Source organism: Thermobia domestica, chromosome 8 (genome assembly GCF_964235325.1).
Source record: "Thermobia domestica chromosome 8, izTheDome1.hap1.1, whole genome shotgun sequence".
In the NCBI taxonomy this organism is placed as follows: Eukaryota; Metazoa; Arthropoda; class Insecta; order Zygentoma; family Lepismatidae; genus Thermobia; species Thermobia domestica.
Window position 1 is genome coordinate 132,784,710 of NC_137461.1, and position 13,979 is coordinate 132,798,688.

General features: G+C 35.7%; 1 protein-coding gene and 1 long non-coding RNA gene across 2 annotated transcripts in view; one reads left to right on the forward strand and one right to left on the reverse strand.

Moving 5' to 3' along the window:
- The window catches only part of LOC145693213 (uncharacterized), a 580,380-nt gene that overhangs the window by 357,438 nt on the left and 208,963 nt on the right, over nucleotides 1–13,979 (forward strand). The gene's annotated exons all lie outside the window — the stretch shown is intronic.
- The window catches only part of LOC145693214 (uncharacterized), a 342,015-nt gene that overhangs the window by 41,825 nt on the left and 286,211 nt on the right, over nucleotides 1–13,979 (reverse strand). The window contains exon 3 of the long non-coding RNA XR_014132728.1: nucleotides 1,785–2,013. This is a non-coding gene — a long non-coding RNA (uncharacterized LOC145693214). The remainder of the gene's footprint in view (nucleotides 1–1,784; nucleotides 2,014–13,979) is intronic.

Genomic DNA, 13,979 nt, shown 5'->3' on the forward strand with positions numbered 1-13,979 from the left:
GTTTAAATTTAGTAAGAAAAATTACAATAAAAATCATAAAATATGGGAGAAGGTGGTTTCACATTACGAAAATAAACTGTATGTATATAGCTATAGAAATTCCGCCGTTAGAAGTTATTCGCTAGGTAGAAATACTCTGGATATTCTCAGTCCATTAACGATTAAATATATTAATTGCTTAATTGAATGGGTAAAACCATAATAGAAACCCTATTGAAGAGAAACGTTTCGGTCAAAATTGAGATAAGATCACAAATGACAACTACACACCAGAACGTTCCTATAAAAAAGAGCTCTAAGCAGAATAATGTTCTTTTCATAGATATAATTGTTTATGATCGCACTTTTCTTAACCCTCTACCTCATATTGTACTATTTCTGGCAATACCGATATTCTGTTTCTAACATGCACAGTTACAACTGTGTTCGAACGCATGTATCTTTTTCTGTTCTCGAGGAACCAGTTGTTCAGTTTCTTGGATCAAACTTGTGAACTAGATAGCAGAAAGTTCTACATTGTCCGAAGGAATTGAGCATGTTGTATAATGACAGAAAACTCTGGTGTTTTTTCATGAAGTAATTTCTGGTCAAGAGAAAAGCATTTCTATTGTTACTGTACTATTTCGTTCCATTTACAAAAGTTGCTTCCGATTACTTGCAAATAATATTGTGAGAAAGTGATGTAACGTCTGCGTCATATTTGGCATCTTGTACTGTATAAATTTTGCAGCAATTTGTCAAGGGTCATTTTACGGCTATCTCAGTCAAGAGTATGTTGGAACAATAGATTCTTCATCCATAAAGTTACTTCACACATTGAATTGTAGGAAAGAAAGAAAACAGTTCGAATTTCAATAATAACGCCACCCATATTGTTCGGGATCAACGTGGATATGATAAGCAACACAATGTAAGACCTCCCCTAGTCCTAGAGCACATAAAAATGAAGTGCCTAAAAGTTTCAATTGAACAGAATCTAGCAGTAGATGAAAAGGAAGTATGTGTTTTCAAAGACGAAGCTCTATACAGTATAACCCACAAAGTATCTTCGTTGGGGATACAAAGTGTTTGTCCTATGTGGACTTAGTGGACTTCCATACACTTTTGAACTATACAGTGGTAAAGCAACTTTTTGTTTTAATTTGATTTTCAGTTTAGCATCCAGCAGCTCAACAACGATGCTATATAAGACATGGATCTACAGCTTAACGTGGAATCCGAACCATATGAGCGGTAAAGTAACTGAAGCATCTACTTCCGACAGCGACTATGATGCACCTGGAAATATTGTAGTGAGATTCGCCATACCTGTCTCAAGGCATGGCAACCGTAGGACTTATTTTGACAATTATAACAACAGTATCATGTTTCAGTGTTAAATGTCAAAAATGACATTCTCAGTATTGGTACAGTCCGAATTAGTTTCTGGCTGCAGGTTAACGAGAGAGATAAATTTGAAAAAGAATGGATGGGGTTCACAAGATGAAGTTACAGCCGCAATAGAAGGACCGTAAATATAATATATCCGTTAGTATGACAAGACTGTGAACTTGATATCTACATTTGTAGAAGTCCGTCTCTGCAAAAGACAAAGAGTATTCTTTTTTCAAAACAATAAACAAATAAGTAAAAACAATATGGACAGCTTAAGTGTAGTATTGATTTAAAATAAATTTATGGAAGAGGTTGGTTTCATAGATTCGTTACTATCTTTATACAGACTGCAATTTTTGTACAGAAGAATCAAAACAAAACAAAGGATTCCTCCACGGAACATACTTAACCTTTACTAGTTCAATGCTGAAGTTACAGAATGTCCTGTTTCATACAGAAAGTCCAATACTCGAAAACAATCTGGTCATCAGAGTAGGGATCTTAAATAACTAGAAGCCAAAAGGCACAAGGGTCCAAGGCCATGACAGAAGTAATACTGGACGAGATGGGTCATCAGCTACAGACTGATGAAAGATATAGTTGCCAAAGACTTAAATCCAGTGGAAGCGTTCAGTTCACCTTTAAAAAAAAACAAGAAATTACTTTGTAGGTTTTCACATCAAAAATATCAAAACTAGCGTGCTAGATAAATTATATCGACTACAAATACATAAAATACATATTATGCCTTACTTTACACAAATTCATGTCATTTACTTTGAAATACAGTAGACTTACCACTTTCGTTCAACAAAACATATTTACTTTGTAGGTTATGTAATGCAATGAACGTAGTGTTGCTATTATATAATAGCTAAATGCATGTTATTCCATATAGGTGGGTTGGCTGCCAAGTGGTGTAAGTCACAAAAATTGAAAAATAGATTAAGGTTCCTGCCTGTTCTGCCTAATTCCTGTTCTGCCTAGTGACCCTCCAGCACTTTGTAACGCATTTTTGATTTAATCTTATCTATAGGCAGAACAGGAATTCCTGTTCTGCCTAGTTCCTATTCTGCCTAATTCACACAAAAAGGGATATTTAGATTTGAGGGAAATTTATTAGTACCTATTTCCCATTGATTTTCAAATATCATTGAAGAACTATTTAATGAAACTTGAAGGCACGAGTGAGGGTTAGTTTGTTAGATTGAACACGCGAGTGGAACGAATTGTTTCATGTGACCAAATACTCCTAAAAATCATTTTTAGTATAACAAATGTAGGGAAAGTGTCCGGTATAATGTAAAAAGCAAAACATCACAATTACGTTGAGTAAAACGATTACACAATTTATTAGAGATAAATACTTCCAAATATCTACAAAGGAAACTTTAGAAGAACAAAGTTTGCTCTAGAATAACAAATTAAAATATCGGAAAGGAAATACAGTTTTAACTTCTTAAAGTCAGTCTTTTCAATTTGAGAGAGAACAAAACTTCGAAACTTCGAAACACATACTAAATCCACACACAACCTTTATTGTTATAAATGTAAACTGTAAGCTATAGCGTCTACATAGGAAATCAAATCCAATTGACCCGACTCTAATCTACTTTGCAAGGATTTGATTCTCTGCTAAATACGCTTATATTTTGGTTTCTGTTTTCTTGGTTTCTTCCCAACTTCTAGAAGTATCATTGATCTTTCATTTTCGTTCTGCTCTTGCTGTAAAAGCTGGACAAGAGTAAACATATTCGGATGTTCCTTTGTCAGCCTTTTATTAAACTTCGAATGCCAGCCCTCCACTATGTTGGTTGTCCTTTCTTCTCCGTTGTTATAATGGTTCCATAATTCACTGGAAAACCTTTAAGAGAGCATTAGTATTGAACAATACTAAGCAAACAAATTATAACGTTTACGAATAGATAATTGTCTGAAATATTTGTTGAAGTTTCAACGAAAAACGCATTAAGTTTCCTGCCAAAATGTATGAAATTCAGCGTGCAGTGAACAATCTGAAGGTTCTAGCAGTGAAAGTGGGAGGAGACAGAAGTACAAAAAAATATCTCGTCACACTGACATGTACTGACATAGGGAGCTCAGATATTTGAATATCCATAATTATTACACTTACACAGCTAACCATTACTTCAGCCATTAATAACATATGAAATGTACGTAAATTACATATGAATTACTGTATTCCTGATTAATTTGCGGGCTTTTGACAATGGTGTCAGTGTCACTTTATTCAGTGACAATCAGAGCCATTTTCGAAAACTATATGTTGAAGGAAAGACTGGAATTGATCAACATAAGAAAATATTTCTGTCTTTTTTTTATTGCAGTTTTGGACCAATATACTAAACCCAAATCGGTAATGGGGAAAAATTACTGCAATAGGAAATTACATATGTTTTATATAATTCATAAAAAAAAGTAAACCTAACTATACAGTACTTACGGTGTGAACTTGGCGTCTGCATCGTCCAACCACGTTTCAACCAAATAATCGTGACAATCGTCTCGATTCGGCACTTCTGGTGCATCTTCTTGTATATATAAGTACATATCACCAGTTTTATCAAATGCATTTGGGTACAAGTGGTAAAGCACTAGCTCGTCGTATCAACCTTCTAACTGCATATCTTGACGGTACAATGAAGATAAACGCAGTGACTGGACTTCTCTTCAGATGCACTGAGTATAGTGGAATAATTTACAGAAAATCTACAGAAGCTTGTAAGCGAGGACACATTATTTATGGATGGTACATTTAAAGCTGCTCCACGTCTATTTCATCAACTTTATACCTTACACGGGAAATATTTGGGGCAGGTCTTTCCATTTGAAGGGTAAGGGGAAAAAAGAAGGAATGTCACAAAACTGCATTTACGAGAAAACGGCGTTTTAATATTGAAAACCACGTAAAAAGAATAGGGTTAGTTACATCTTTTGCCCCTTTTTACATGGACATTTTTATATCTACGCATGCATGGCATATACAGTCAAATAGTATCAAGAGTCACCAACAGATAGGACAAAGCACCCGAAAACCCTCATACATGGACATTCCTGTTTTTTTCCCCTTACCCTTCATTTGTATTTAGTCTACTGCAAAGCAAAAAAGAGGACAATTATTACAGAATGCTGTGCTTAATTAAGGAGAAGGCTGTTGATAATGGTTTCACCTTGAATCCTGCCAAAGTTGTTGTGGACTTTGAAAGGGTTGCTATCAATGCTCTATTTAGATCTTTTCCTAACGCTACTGTTCGTGGTTGTTTCCTCCACTAGAAAATATACTTAGTGCATCTGGAGTGAAGTCCAGTCACTGCGTTTATCTTCATTGTACCGTCAAGATATGCAGTTAGAAGGTTGATACGACGAGCTAGTGCTTTACCACTTGTACCCAAATGCATTTGATAAAACTGGTGATATGTACTTATATATACAAGAAGATGCACCAGAAGTGCCGAATCGAGACGATTGTCACGATTATTTGGTTGAAACGTGGTTGGACGATGCAGACGCCAAGTTCACACCGTAAGTACTGTATAGTTAGGTTTACTTTTTTTTATGAATTATATAAAACATATGTAATTTCCTATTGCAGTAATTTTTCCCCATTACCGATTTGGGTTTAGTATATTGGTCCAAAACTGCAATAAAAAAAAGACAGAAATATTTTCTTATGTTGATCAATTCCAGTCTTTCCTTCAACATATAGTTTTCGAAAATGGCTCTGATTGTCACTGAATAAAGTGACACTGACACCATTGTCAAAAGCCCGCAAATTAATCAGGAATACAGTAATTCATATGTAATTTACGTACATTTCATATGTTATTAATGGCTGAAGTAATGGTTAGCTGTGTAAGTGTAATAATTATGGATATTCAAATATCTGAGCTCCCTATGTCAGTACATGTCAGTGTGACGAGATATTTTTTTGTACTTCTGTCTCCTCCCACTTTCACTGCTAGAACCTTCAGATTGTTCACTGCACGCTGAATTTCATACATTTTGGCAGGAAACTTAATGCGTTTTTCGTTGAAACTTCAACAAATATTTCAGACAATTATCTATTCGTAAACGTTATAATTTGTTTGCTTAGTATTGTTCAATACTAATGCTCTCTTAAAGGTTTTCCAGTGAATTATGGAACCATTATAACAACGGAGAAGAAAGGACAACCAACATAGTGGAGGGCTGGCATTCGAAGTTTAATAAAAGGCTGACAAAGGAACATCCGAATATGTTTACCCTTGTCCAGCTTTTACAGCAAGAGCAGAACGAAAATGAAAGATCAATGATACTTCTAGAAGTTGGGAAGAAACCAAGAAAACAGAAACCAAAATATAAGCGTATTTAGCAGAGAATCAAATCCTTGCAAAGTAGATTAGAGTCTGGTCAATTGGATTTGATTTCCTATGTAGACGCTATAGCTTACAGTTTACATTTATAACAATAAAGGTTGTGTGTGGATTTAGTATGTGTTTCGAAGTTTCGAAGTTTTGTTCTCTCTCAAATTGAAAAGACTGACTTTAAGAAGTTAAAACTGTATTTCCTTTCCGATATTTTAATTTGTTATTCTAGAGCAAACTTTGTTCTTCTAAAGTTTCCTTTGTAGATATTTGGAAGTATTTATCTCTAATAAATTGTGTAATCGTTTTACTCAACGTAATTGTGATGTTTTGCTTTTTACATTATACCGGACACTTTCCCTACATTTGTTATACTAAAAATGATTTTTAGGAGTATTTGGTCACATGAAACAATTCGTTCCACTCGCGTGTTCAATCTAACAAACTAACCCTCACTCGTGCCTTCAAGTTTCATTAAATAGTTCTTCAATGATATTTGAAAATCAATGGGAAATAGGTACTAATAAATTTCCCTCAAATCTAAATATCCCTTTTTGTGTGAATTAGGCAGAATAGGAACTAGGCAGAACAGGAATTCCTGTTCTGCCTATAGATAAGATTAAATCAAAAATGCGTTACAAAGTGCTGGAGGGTCACTAGGCAGAACAGGAATTAGGCAGAACAGGAAGACACCTAGATTAACACCACATATCATATCTAGGCAGGCAACTACACTTATCCGCCAAGCAGTGTGAGTCCTAGTTTATTATTCCGCTCACAAATGGCGCTCGTTGTTTGTCGGCCAAACGAAGCAGCTGAGCGGCTTGGCGTTAAAGTGGTGTAAGTCTAAATTATCCCGCCCAACGCTCGTCCGCACTGCCGCAGTCTTTTTGTTGATAATTCTGTTTCGAATGTGATGTCGTATGCAATGCAATCTCTCGATTTTCTGAATGTGAAGAGCCTCTAAGAGTTTGTCACAAAACGTTAAAAGAATCGTGCTGGCAGTGAAATCAACTGGCTGAAAATGCGCCAATATCAAGTACGATAAGACACAGGGGCGGATCCAAGGGGGATGATCGGAGCAATCGCCTCCTCCCCCAGAAGATGATTTTTTTAATTTTATATATAAATAAAACCCATCCCAGAGTTTAGAGCTCTTAAAAGTAGCAGTAAGTGGCAGTACTACAACCCACCGCCTTCCCTAGAAGTCCGTCCTAGATCCACCCCTGATAAGGCGTATGGACTATCTATTATCTACAAAGAACTACCGAACGACATGGTTGAATTCCAGGAGCTTGACTTGCAGAAAGGAAGCAGAGTTGGGCGTCCATCACTACAATTGATTCAGCATGAACTTGAAACAGCATACCCTGATGGAAGATCCAACACAGCAGCCAAGAAAAAGGGTATGTTGGACCTATTGAATTTTATAGCCCCTTGTCACCATCTATTTTTTTTAACTTAAAGACTGACCATAACAATGAAGAAGGTAAAGAATTTGTATTGTTTACTCACACAGTTTTTGTTAAGAAGGTAAAGAATTTATATAGTTTACTCACACAGTTTCTATTCTTGTTCTTCTTAACATTCAACAGCATTGCTTCAATTAAGAGTAATGCTTCAATTTGTTATTTAATCCCACTTCATTTTCACAGTAGTTTTTTTTTTCTCACAAAAGTACCCTCATTCGCCATATCATGATCTTGCAAGTTCTAACCTAACCTACCCTAACCTTCCAACTTCTAATTTTGACGAACATGAAACTTCTGCAAAATAGATTTTTGCAATATACTTACGATATTATAGATGAAAGTCATTATTGAGCAGTTCCTTCCTGAAGAAATACACATTTCTGAATTTACAGAGCGTTGCGAACTTTCAATTTGCTCTCCTGTAAAAGAGGCATTTTGGACTTACACCACTTGGACTTACAACCCACCCATACTGGAATCCCACATACAAATGACTGTTGCTTTACACCAACATATTTTCAATTTATATTTAAAAAATTACTATTTAGAAAAACAATACTTAATTTATTTAAAATTATTTAATTCATAGAGGGATAAGGAACTTATGGGATAATCTAACTTCGAATTCTCATTTTCTCCGAAACATAATTTTATGCACTTATACAGTTATGGTTTTAACCTTTTAAATTTTTTTTTCAGTATTGAAAGGCATTGAGTGCTATTTGTTAATCAGTTAATAAATTTGTATGATTTGATAAACCGTACGTATAATACCATCAGAAGTAGGCTTGAATGATTAGAGGATAAACCTCTTCAATACCTCCTTCAGCTTTCCTCAATTTTCACTTATTGAAAAGTAGAAATCTGTATTTAATAATAGGAGATTGATAGAAAATAAAAACGAGAGTACTACATTACAAATACATAACAAAAAATAAAAGAAGTTGATGCTTGGAGTTTCAGGAATCTTATTAATCTTCTTCTCGGGCAATCAGATCTTTATCATATACGCCGCCAGGAAAGCTTCAAATCTTACTTATTAATCTTGTTGATTCGAAAGAACATATACTACCAAGACACACACACACACACACACACATATATATATATATATATATATATATATATATATATATATATATATATATATATATATATATATATATATATATATATATATATATATATATATATATACACCCTCGATTCCAAAAGAAACCGAACTTTTGAAAACAAATAGTACCACTAGTGCCATCTGTTGTAATATTTTACCGGTAGATGGCGTAGTCCCTCATTGACAACTGGTATAAATTTCATGACATTTGGATGCACGGCAACAAAGTTATTGCGTTTCAACTGTCAGTGTGTTGTGTACATCAGTCGGAAAATGAGTTTCAAACAACGAGCTGCAATTGAGTTTTGTGTTAAACTGGGTAAAACTTTTAGTGAAACGCACCAAATGCTACAAAATGCATATGGTGATGAGTGTCTATCCCGTACGCAAGTTTACGAGTGGTTCAGGCGATTCAAATCGGGTAGAGAGACGCTGGATGATGACGAAAGATCAGGCCGTCCCAGAACCGGATTATCGGAAGAAAACATCGAAAAAGTGCGTGAATTCATCAAACATAACAAAAAATCGTCGGTGAAAGTTATTGAAGCGTTTGCTGGCAAAAATTCGTCGTATTCGGCTCGAATATCGCGAAATCGGCAGTTGGATTCTTTTGGACGATAATGCACCATCACATCGTTCGCGACTTGTAACTGAATTTTTGGTCAAAAATCACATTATTCGGTTGCATTATCCGCCCTATTCACGAGATCTCGCTCCGTGCGAATTCTATCTGTTCCCGAAACTGCATTTGGCGATGAAAGGAAAGTGGCACGCATCGATTGATGCCATTGAGAAGGCGACGACCGCCGTCCTAAAGACCATTCCAATAAGGGACATGGAGAAGTCGTTTGACAACTTGTTGGAGCGTGCAAATATGTGTATCGATGCAGAAGGGGAATACATTGATTAATAAAAATGATTTGTTCCAAAATGTACATTGCTTTTTTGTTTTTTTAAAACGTTCGGTTTCTTTTGGAATGGAGGGTGTATATATACAGGATGGTAGGTAACTCCACCGACAAACTTTGGGAGGTGATTCCTTATATGACATGAAAGAAAAAAGTTCTAATAAACATGGGACGAAAAACGTCTCCTTTCAGAGTTATGAACCCCCGAAAATTCGAAAATTCACGTTTCGAAACGCTCTGCCTTAGAAACTACAGGACCGATCCCAAGCGGATTAAGGAATTACAAAGGAACTATCTAAATATCCATGTTTTTACCATCCTCCGTTATCGGCGAAACGAACGCGTTATTAGTACTTAAAGGAGTATCCCTATACCTCAATTTACTTTTTTACAGTTCGTTTCGCCGATAACGGAGGATGGTAAAACATGGATATTTAAATAGTTCGTATACTAGTTCCTATAGTTTCTATGTTAGGGCGTTTCGAAACATGATTTTTCGAATTTTCGGCGGTTCATAACTCGGAAATGAGATTTTTTCGACCTATGTTCATGAAAACTTTTTCCTTCATTTAATATAAGGAGTCATCTTCCAAAGTTTGTCGGTGGAGTTACCTACCACCCTGTATATATATATAGGGTCACACACACACACATACATACATATATATATATATATATATATATATATATATATATATATATATATATATATATATATATATATATATATATATATATATATATATATATATGTATGTATGTATGTATGTGTGTGTCTTAAAATTATCTTTTAACAACCAAGTTTTCTGATCGAAAAGAAATATATGATCAATATTATTTAAAGTGCTGTAGGATGAAAGACTACAAAAAAGTCAAAAAAATGTTCTCAGCTTAACGTTCCACGATTATCCCCGTTAGGCTAAGGGAGAGGATGGTTAAGGCAAGAGAATAATGATGGAAGAATTTGTAGAATGAGATTGTGGGAGAAAACGGAAGTACCCAGAGAAAATCCCACGGACACAATGTTGATCACCACAAACTTACATGATCTGTAATCGAAGCAAAGACCTATAGCACCATAGATGAGCAATCTACTACTGAGCTACAGTGCCTACTAAAGATTTAATGTTACTAGAAAAGTATGAAAACAAAAGTAATATTACTCTATTTATCAAATTTCGCTCAATAAATAGACTAAGAAGACCAACACTTGAATTAATGTAATTGTTTCTTCATGCATTTCTTATATTTTTACACTGAACATGTCTTTTATTATAGATATATAACCTATCTGTACTTTAAATAAAATTTATATAGTAAATAACAATGTTTGAAATAAGTACTGGAAGTATCATTTGAAATAGGTAATGCACATGAAAATGGAATTCACAAAAAAATATAATGTTCTGAAATTCCTTGAATTGTAAAATAAAACCAATTAACCAATGATAATTTTAATAATCGCACTTTAATTGATTAATCAAATAGCTACATGTTAAATTTTTTTAGAAATGTGACATCTAGTTTAAACCTTGCAAAATTTAACAAAATAGGAAAAGGAACGATTTTCACAAAGAAAATAATTAACATTAATACAATTTCGATTAAATGTGACATTTCTAAAGCCTTTAACATGTTACATCTTAATCGATTTGATAAAATAAAGTAAACATATCTGATCGATTATTTGGACAAACATGCCTTCAATTCTTCCCTCATCCTTAACGCGTTTAGGCAACTCAACGTGTTTTTTTTTCTAAATTTTTTCTCTCTGTCTGAAATGCAGTAAGTGCTGCTTGTTCACACAAAAGCAATCGTTCTCCACTTCCGTAAACTAACTCCACAACAACTAATTTCAGTTTACTAAACTCGTAGAATAGCAATGATGTTGTCATGGAAACGTATACAAAATATCCTACGCAAATAGTTGTTCTTCAACTGTTTTTTTCTTCAATATAGCTGTTAGTCCCAATTACTACTTGATAATAACTGTGCTACACAAGCTTAGAAATACTATTCTTCTTTATCGTGTATAGATTGATTAGAAGAAGTAGCAGTGTCACGTTTACACCACATAAAGAAGTTTGGTTTGTATGGTGTACTATTTTCTCAATTATTATTGAAATCGGAATTGGTAGTAGATTTCATTTCCAGTTTTAGTAGAGAGATTAGAGTAGAGATAAAATATATTCTTGGAACGCTTTGTTGAATATAGCAATCGCTTCTCGCTATCTGTTACCGGTTTCAGTCCATAACAATCAACGTTAAAAACCTGGAGTCCTTAATTTCTACTACTTCCGGTTTCAATAGGAGCTTAGGAGAGAAAATGGTGTATATTCTTAAAACCCTAAATCGATTCCATAAAACCAATTCTTGTTATCTGCGAGGAGTGATCAGAAAGTAAGGTTACAAAGCCTGCAGTGAAACTTGTATATATTATTTCATACAACCAATACAGCCAACGCATAATACATACATTACGTTATTTTTCGACATAGTCCCCATACGGTGGAGATACTTGTATCATCGTGGGATAAGGTTGAAGATTCCCTCCTGGTAAAAATCCTGTCCTTACTTGTTCAGCCACGTTATTACGAAATGTTTCACCTCCTTGTCTGAAGAGAAGCGACGACCTCCTAATTGTTCCTTCAAGTGCAGGAACAGGTGAAAGTCGCCTGGAGCGAGAAACGGGCTTTAGGGAGGGTGGTCAGCTCCTCTACGCGAGCTGTGCTCAAATCTATTGATGCCGTGCTGGGTCGGCCATTGCGTTCCTCGTCAATGACATTTTCTCTATCTGCCGCAAACTTTCGACACCATTCTGCGACATGTTGACAAGACATTGCAGTCTCGCCGTAAACCTCTACCAGTTGCCGGTGAATTTCACCCGCGGTTACATATTTCGCCACAGAAACCGAATAACTGAGCGGACTTCTTCGCGAGACCACTTTTCCAAACGAGTCCCATTTATTTTTACCTACAACTAACGTCGTAGATGGCAGGTGGCTGAAATTCTGCACAGTTGCCAACTTCATGTATTTAAAATTACCACACACTCCTCATTCAGCTACAACAAACGAAACACCAGAAATATCGGCCTTGTAACCTTAGTTTCTCATCCTCCCTCGTATTAGCGTCTTTGCTCTGTGTAGATCAATATTGAAACTGGAAATCATAGTGAATTTCCACCACTTCCGAGTTTAATATAAACAGAAGCTTAAGAATGGAAATGAAATATATTCTTGGGGCGCATAATCGATTGCAGTAGATAATCCGATTCTTTCTACGTATTACTGTTTATACTCATTAGCAATCAACATTAAAACTGGAAGTGGTTACTTTCCTTTTGGAATGGATGAGATGGGATATATTTTTGGATGACTAATCAATTGCAAGAAAAATAAAACTGCTTCTTGCTATCTGTTACTATGTTGCTCGGTAACGATCCAAGTTAAACCTGAAAGTGGTTGATTCGTGACACTTTCGGTTTTAGTACAGAGATGAAAATGGAAATGGAATACATTCTTCGGACACTTACTTGATTACAGGAAACTACTTCTCGCTACCTATTACGGCTTTTATTCTATGACGATCAACGTTAAAAACGGAAGTGGTTGATTTCTGCCACTTCTACTTTGAATAGAAAGTTAAGAAAGAAGGTACCGTAGAACGGGGCTACTTTGACAGGTTTTGTACTATTTTAGATGTGTACAGGGGACACTGGCTGCAACCAGTCAATGATACTATTCTCATCATAACAATGTGTATCTAGGTGATCACACCCACTACTGAACTTAAGTTTCTGCAAGTAAGTTTTGGTGGGAAAAATTAAAGAATTACCTGTCAAAGTAACCCCCAAGGTGGGGCTACTTTGACATTTTATGTATTTGCTGCATAAGATCAAAGTTTCCCGACGTATGGGGTTACTTTAACATGGAATTAATGTTAATCCAGCGTAAAACACTGTTTTGGTCATGCGTAATGTATGCTGTATGCTTTTTAACCAGGAAATTTTGATTGTTTTACATCATTATACACCATTACACAAGTTTTTCTTAAAGCTTTACTTTTAGCACATCTCTACATGTAACAACGGAATGAAAACCTTAATCGTCAACATTTCAATCGTAACTAGTATACTGTGGATTTTTGGATCCAATATTGCAAACCCAACACACCCATTTTTCGCTCCTGACACACCGAATCCACTCTTCTGCCAGTATAGTTTCGAAAATCATTCATACAGATGGCACAGCTGTTTTCGTCATAGCCTTTTATTTTCTTCGCCTTCTTTCCCTGGTGGGGTTTCTTTTGGAGCTGTCACGGTTGTCCGGTTTCCAGTTCTTCCATCAGGGGTTCCTCGACGACCATCTCTTTCGTCACCAAGGTCTCTCCAATGTCTCCCTCTTCCACCCTCATATCTTGTCCCAGTTTCAGGTTCTTCTTCCTATGGGAGCAACTGTTTTCCAGGAGAAACTAAGATCTTTCGCTCTGGAATCGTGAAGAAACTGCAGAAGATCTGCATCTATGTCTTTCTCGACCTATGTGCTGTCAGGCTTTTTGGGTAACTTTGAGAGGGGAGCTTCAACATTTAGAGGAACCAAATCTGTCGCGCAGAATCCTACCTTCAGGTTCTCGCCTACGGTGGAACCCAGGGAATCCATGAGTCGGGACAGTAGACCAGGGAATTGTTCCTTGGGAATCGATCCGCTTTGTCGGGTCTCCTTCCGCCATGAACTCAGTACGGCTC